At 42.0% G+C, this 7793-nt stretch overlaps 1 pseudogene; it reads right to left on the bottom strand.

Annotated features, from left to right (window-relative positions):
- Positions 1–6517: 6517 nt before the first annotated feature.
- Positions 6518–7385, bottom strand: LOC116898239 (annotated as a pseudogene).
- Between the last annotated feature and the right edge of the window lie 408 nt (positions 7386–7793).

Genomic DNA, 7793 nt, shown 5'->3' with positions numbered 1-7793 from the left:
GAAATTAACCTGAGGTAATAATGCTGCCCCAAATTTGTCTTTGGCTCTAAGGGAAAAGAGAAGCCAAATCGGGCATAGCCAGGTATGCTCTTAGATCTAGCTTTAGAGGCTGAAGCGGGAAGGTCATGAATTTGAGATCAGCCTGGGCTACAGAGCAAGTTCAAGGGCAGCCTGAACTGAGTTAGAACTAGGATTTTTTTTTTTTAAAGTTACTTTTACAACAAAGGGACCTTGATGTTTAAACTGTGGAGGATTGTTAAGTTAAAGATAAAACCAAGGATTTTTTATGTATATAATTTTAAAATTTTTATAATATTGAGTATCTAGGAAAAACATAACCTCTTATTTATTCACTTATTTATTTATTTTTGCAGCTGAACAGATGTAGTTCGTGGTCCCATCTGACTCCTGTAGAGAAAACACTGCTCAAAGGAAAACTTTATTCTCCTCAAAAATTTAAAGTACAGTTCAAAGAATTTCTGCTGATATTATCAAACCTACAAAAAAAGGGGGGGCAGTGTAATTGTTGTTATTTCTTAAGAGTTTGGCTCGACAGCTACACAAAAATTCAAAACCACACAGAGAAGCAGTATTTTCATGACCGCTTGATGAGAAACTCACTCAGCACCTTCTCATTTCCACAAAAATAAAAATGACTTCACTTCAGTGTGATCCACATTCATTGTTGACAAATCTTGATTATTTCTGGCCACTTTCCCCCAACCAGAGCTTATTAGGAAACTAGTTGGGAGCCTGATGCAATTCAGAGACAAACTAATGCCACTCTGGTGATAAAATCCCCAGAGATGGCAGAGGAGAAAGATGACGAAAGGAGATGCTGTTTTACCCATTCAATTGATGGCTTCTGAGGTGCTAGAGTGTTTCCAAGAGGATAGGTCAGAGCTCTGAATGGGAGCCTTGGAAATTTTCAAAGGATACCATGACAGGTCTGAAACCTCAGACAAAGTCCAAGACATTTCTCAAGCTTGTTTGTGAAGACAGAACATAATGCCAAATCTCTTGTCTGAAATCCGAGGTTCTTTCTCTTGCTCTTGATAAATTAGTATTTCAAGCAGGGATATGATTTTTTTTCCACAAGGGATATGAAAGGTATATTTACCATTTGGGATTAGATGTCAGAGCAATAACTGAAATTACATTATTGATGAAGCTACTAGAAGGTCACAATACAAATTGGAGCACCAAAGAAATGTTTACATAAAAAATTCTCTCTTCTGGGGAAACAACGTAGATATCAGAGGTCAATGGGAGGAGGGAAGTAGGTGGAAGATGGGATGGGGAGGGGAGAGGCGGGGAGATCATATGTAGGGAGAACAGTAGAGAGATATGGAAGATTGGTGGATTTGCCAGAGACCTGGGATGGGGAGAGGTCCCAGAGTCTAGGTGGGTGACCATAGCTGAGACTCCTAGCAGGGGGGATGTGGATCCTGAAGAGACCCCTGCCTGTAGCCACGCAGGGCTCCAGTGGAAGGATAAGGACAGCAACCCACCCATAAAACCCAAAATGTGTCTTGCCTACAAGATGTACAGGGACAAAAATAAAGCAGAAACGGAGGGACTGGCCAACCAATGACTGCCCTAAATTGAGACCCATCCCATTGGCAAGAACCAATCCCTGACACCATTAATGATATTCCATTGTGCTTGCAAACAGGAACCTAGCATAATGGTCTTCTGAGAGGCTCCACCCAGCAGCCAATAGAAAGAGATTTGGAGACTCACATCCAAGCACTAATTAGATGGAGCTCGGGGAGTCTTACAGAAGAGTTGGGAGAAGGATTGAGAGACTCAAAGAGGGCAGGAACTCCAGAGGAAGACCAAAAGAATTAACTAACCTGGACCCTTGGGTCAGAGACTGAATCACCAACCAAAGAGCCAGCAGAAACTGCACCTAGATCCCTTGCATATATGTAGCAGTTGAAGAGTTTAGTCTTTATGGAGTCCCCCAACGTAGCACACAGGGTAGTGGGGAGGGCTGTCCAGAGCCTGTTGCCTTTCTGCCTGCCTGTCGATCCTAAATGAACTGCCTTGGCTGGTCTCAGTGGGATGCACTTAGTCCTCTAGTGACTTGATATGTGTTTTTGTGGGGATGTTAGTGGATGGGGAGCCACTCAGAGTGGGACTTCCCCTTCTCAAAAGAAAAGGGGAAGGTGGAAGGGGGATGGGGAGACTTGTGTCAGGGGTTACTGTCAGAAGAGGAAGGACTGATATTCCATTGTAAAGTGAATGAATAAATAAATTAAAAAAATTCTTCCTTCTGGGTCAGTGTTCAGCTTATAAAATCTGAATTATATGATGAGAAGGGAGTGGAAGAGAAAAATAATTAATAAAGGCAAACATGAAACAGGACCCTCACAACAGGGACGTCTAATTACCTCTCCATCTTTTTTGTTCTGCAAGCTCTTTTGTCATTCTTCTTAGACAAATGTCTAAGACCAATGTAAATGTCAATTTACCCAGCAGTTCAGGAACTGGACTCATTGAACAGCAAATCACACCCACTCTGTTTGCACTTTGGTTTCTGGTTTCTAGAATGTTTTTGTATAGAGGTCTCATCTTTAAAAAATGCTGTTATTTTAGTGATTATCCCTCTATTGGTAATTCTGTATATTTGCTTTCTCTGCTTTTCCCCACCAATTAAGTTATTGTTCTTTATTATGTTGATACTTAATAAAACTCAACCTTTTGTCTCAGGGGTTAGAACAAAATTCTTTTACTGTCTCCTGATATACTTCTGCCCTTTTATTTGTTATTTCTTACCTTCTCCTATGTTTCAGTTTATTTTATTTTTGTTGCTTAGCTTTTATATTTGGGGATTTATGCTTTTTTTTTTTATTAACTTGAGTATTTCTTATGTACATTTCGAGTGTTATTCCCTTTCCCGGTTTCCAGGCAAACATCCCTTCCCTCCCCCCTTCCTTATGGGTGTTCCTCCCCCCTCCCCCCATTGCCGCCTCCCCCGACAGTCTAGTTCACTGGGGTTCAGTCTTAGCAGGAGGATTTATGCTTTTTTAAAAATTCATTCCTTTGTTTTAACAAACAACTTAAGACTCTGAATCCTCCCCTGATAATGACTTTAAGCATATGCCATAGGCTCAGAAATGTGTTTTATGCTCACTCATCCTCATGGGCTCTGCTATTTCGGGTACATGTTTTCTTTTTTTCTTATTAATTGTTTGTCCAGAGTATGGCCATCTCGCAGGCACGCAGTGGTCCTGTTGGAACTTGGAAGCAATGCTGAATCAGATCTGGTTAGTACTTGAATGTGGGAAGTGCTTTTCCCTCCATATGGAATCAGTCTATCAGATAAATGGTTTTTTTTAAACACTAAACAAAACAACAACAAAAATCTATAGTCCATGCACAAAATATTTTGACACACGAAGAACAATTGAATCACGTCATTTGTAGGAAAAAGGATTTGGAGGTTATTGTGTTAAGTGAAATTAGCTATACAAAGAACAATAGGTATCATGTATTTTGTTGTGTATATGAGAACTAAAATCTAAGGACAATTCTATAACCAAAATACAACAGATAACCTGATCACAAGGCTGCCTTTGAGGGAAAGGGAAAGTGATGGGGTAGGTCAGACAACAGCTGGTATTTAGGGGAATGGATAGAGCAAGACATGACAGGAGCTTGTGTGAAACCATTACCTAATAAATTAATATCATTGACAAATAACAACAAATATTTAACTGTGTTTTTAACATTGTATAACTTTAGAGGTATGAGATATATATATATATATATATATACATATACATATATATATATATTATGTTCAACATGAGGTTTTGATATAAGTACATTTGATGTGGTGGTTGCAACGATCAAGCTATTAACATATCTACCATCTGACATAGTTATCAATTTTTGTGTCACGTGGTGAGAACAGTTGATATCTGCTCTAATAGATTTTAGTTCTAAAATATGTTACTACTATCATCGTTCTGTGTTAGTTTTATGTTGGCTAGTTTTATGTTAACTTGACACAAGCTAGAAACATTAGAGAGGAGAAAGCCTCAACTCAGAAAATGTCTTAATTAGTGATCAAGAGGGGAGGGTCCAGGCCATTACGGATGGGGCCAACCTGGGCAGGTGATCCTGGGTTCTATAAGAAAGCAGGCTGAGCAGTAAAGAGCTCCCTCTGTGGCCTCAGCTTCAGCTCCTGCCTCCAGGTTCCTGCCCTGTTTGAGTTCTTGTCCTGACTTCCTTCAGTGATGAGCAGTGGTGTGAGAGTATAGGTCAATTAACCCTTTCTTCCCCACTGCTCTTCTAGAGGTCCTGAATTCAATTCCCAGCAACCACAGGGTGGCTCACAACCATCTTGGTGCCCTCTTCTGGCATACAGGCACATATGCAGGCAGAACACTACATCAATCAATCAATCAATCAATCAATCAATCAATCAATCAAATCTTTAAAAAAAAAAGAGAAAGACTGCTAGGCTGGATAGAAAATCTTTTCATACTTCATTCCTAAGAACATGGCAACCATAAATGTATGCCCAGGTGGCTGTCAGATAGAGAATTTGATGTTGACTAGAAGGGAATATTTAACCTCAGTTCATTCAGAATTAAATTAATTTTATGACTTTTTTGGACCTCGTGCTGCATTTATGTAACATTCACTGAATTTGCTTCTGTTAAGAATTGTCTTTAGGGAGAACAAATCGAAGCTTTAAAACGCCCTGAGGAAGAACAGACAAGTTCAGAGCTTGGAAAGAAAGCGAAGGGTCAAGTTTAATTGGACGGCACAGAAAATATTAGTCCGGTAAGAGCAGAACTTGGAATAACACGGGAACTGTGTACAGTAGATATGGCATAGTCTCAAGTCGGGCAAAGGTGCACATTCATAATCCAGCACCCAGGACGCACAAAGAGGAGTGAAATACTGTCCCAAAACAACACAAGCTATCGTTAAGAAGAAGCGTTAGATTGGGTATATAGAGTTCTACTTTTTAAAAGACTAAAAGACTCAGGTGAAGTGGAAACTTCTAGTTTTTTTTTTTTGAAAGTCAATTATGTCAAATGATGTTTTGCTGAAGCAGACCCAGGTGAAAGGATGCTTTGAAATAGCAAACACGTGAAGGAACCCGTGAGGAAGACGTATAAATATGACCCCACAGACATTTATTTGGGAGACTGAGCATTGGTTTGGTTTGCTCTGCCTTTCTGTTCTTCACCAATGACACACAAGAATTGGTTTGCTTTACATAGCGTTGTTGGTCTCCACTAGTGATGACGCCAGAAAGAATCTCGCCAAAGACCTGCTTCTGAGGTCCCTGCAGCACCTTGCTGATTCGGTGACCTTGCCTGGGGCCACTTGGCAAGCCTTTGGGTTTCTGCAGAATCCAACTGCAGCTGCTGGTTCATGCCCGATTTCTGTCTGCCTGGAGGACTGGACTGAAGCTCTTAAGTCATATTTGGTGTTTGCTATAGGACTGAACTGCTGCTAAGGAAGATGGCGCTCATCCCCAAAGAACAGGTCCACGTCCCCCAACATCCTAATAACTTTTCTTTTTCACTTCTTCTGGTGTGTGGTGGTCAGGAGGAGAGGTTGAACGCTTATTCAAGTAGGTTGCAAAAAATTTATGCCTACACTCAGGATTTATTGGTTTATTATTTCACTTAAAAAAAAAGAATGACATCTATTTTATGTTTTAACTGAAGACAACACACATATTTTGATGAATTTTCTTTTTTATTATACCCGACTAGACAAGGTCATCTTCAAAGTAGATTATGATTGTCAAATTGGTGATATAGTTTCCTGGTAGGGCACCTCCTAGCAATGTGTGAAAAAGTGTGAGTTGAGGCTTTGGGTTTAAACACAGTTATTACAATTTAAGAAAAAGGAACACAAAATTATTCTTACCTTTGATATACCATGACGTTTAAGAAAGTCTTGTCTTCTTAAGAAGATTTCTGTGGTGGAGCAAGACTGTCAATCCTTATAATATCCTTCTTTAATGAGCTCTCTGCAATGGAAGGTCACAGAGTTTAATGGGATTAATTTGGCTGACACAGCCAAGTTTAAACGGAAGTGTTGCGCCTGCGCTAGCCGGCGTAGACTGTGGCAGGCAGAAACTCGAATCCTGCCAATTTTGTGCAGGAGTGTGGCTCTGTCAGTGGTGATTTTGGCTGAAAAATAAGTCTCAAGGGCTGGTTCTTGAGACGACAGATAGATGGGTTCAATTAGATATTTCCGGGCTTTTATGGGGAACAAACTCCTCGACACCTCCAGGATCTCCTGGGGGACCTGGGAGACCCACTTACAATGCGTACTAACAGGGGGGGGGGGCAATCCGATTTAGGAGATGTAGGCTTCCCTGGGATTAAACTTCCTGTTGTGGATGCAGCCTTGCGCTCCACGATTTTCCCGCTCTTCTTTCTCCCTTCACTTTCCATTTTTTTTTTTTTTTCAGATTTTAGGGACTTTATTTTCCTTCCACCTTTCCCTGCCTTCGCTCAGGTGTCTGCAGAGCAGCTCAGGACCACTCAGTGGTGGCTCCAACCCACTCAGTGGCCTGCGCCGTGGGAGCTGCTGAGCAGTTTTCAGTTGGCCGACTGCGCACTCCAGTCTTCTGTGGGGAACGGCTGGATGGGCATCTGCACACCCTCTGACCAGTCAGCCACCCTCAGAATGAACAGCAGTGAACTAGGCACTAGTGCAGTCCACTCACCCTGGAATTCCTCCTTGGTCACAGCCTTCTCAGTAGCAGCCTGCTCCTTCTCAATCTCCCCTGGGTCTCTGTAGAAGTAAAGATCAGGGATAACATCCCATGGGTGCTCACAGCAGATAGTACCTCACATGCAGAGTACTTCCCGGGCCAGCATCCATTACATCAGACCCACTAAGTGAGCTCCCTTGTTGCATGGGATGGCAATGTCCACATAGCGCAGGGGAGAATCTGTGTTACACAGAGAATAGTGGGCAGGTTGACATAAGAAGCCTCTGTGAGGGCTGGTGGTCAGCCCTGGGATCGGACACCACTAGAAGCCGTGACTTCCTGAAGTCTGCTTCGATCCGGTTACTGAAGGTCCCAGGTGTGAAGTAGCTAGCAATGGGAGTGGCTCCTGTGGCAGCAGCAAACTTCACCACAGCTTGCTGGCCAGTGTTCTGGAGGCGATAAGGCTGACGTCAGCAGGGTTCTCAATGGCAACAATGGTGTGAACTGCAAGCAACAGCTTCTCCCAGGTCCATTTTAGATTTATGATGTAGATACCGTCACTTTTCCTTTTGTAGATGTACTGCTCCATCTGAAAGTCAAGGTTGGTACCACCTAAGTGGTTTCCCGTAGCAAGGAATTTGAGGACATCCTCCTCCATCTGCAGGACATCAAGGGCTCCAGACATTGTGTAAGTTTCCCTTTTAAGTGACAATGGGAACCAAGAACAACGCCCTGTGGACCTGTCCCCAGGTAGTGCGGAAATGAAAAGTTTCACTTTGCATTTTGTATGGACTTAAGATCAATACCTTTTTATGGGTGACCCACTTGCCTGGAATGTGTGGCAATGTCATCAAACACCTAAAGGTCTCTGTAATAGGCACTAGAGCAGTGGATCTCAACCTTCCTAAGCTATGACCCTTTAATATAGTCTCTTGTGTTGTGGTGACCCCGCCAACCATAAAGTTCTTTTCATTGCAACTTCATACCTGTAAATGTTCTACTGTTATGAATTGTAATGTAAATAACTGTGTTTTTGGATGGTCTTAGGCAACCCCAGTGAAAGAGTTATTTGAGTCTTAGAGGGGCTTTGACT

The sequence above is a fragment of the Rattus rattus genome, chromosome 4, assembly GCF_011064425.1.
Source record: "Rattus rattus isolate New Zealand chromosome 4, Rrattus_CSIRO_v1, whole genome shotgun sequence".
Taxonomy (NCBI): domain Eukaryota; kingdom Metazoa; phylum Chordata; class Mammalia; order Rodentia; family Muridae; genus Rattus; species Rattus rattus.
Note: the sequence above shows the minus strand (reverse complement) of the source record. Positions and strands in the feature narration are given on the sequence as shown.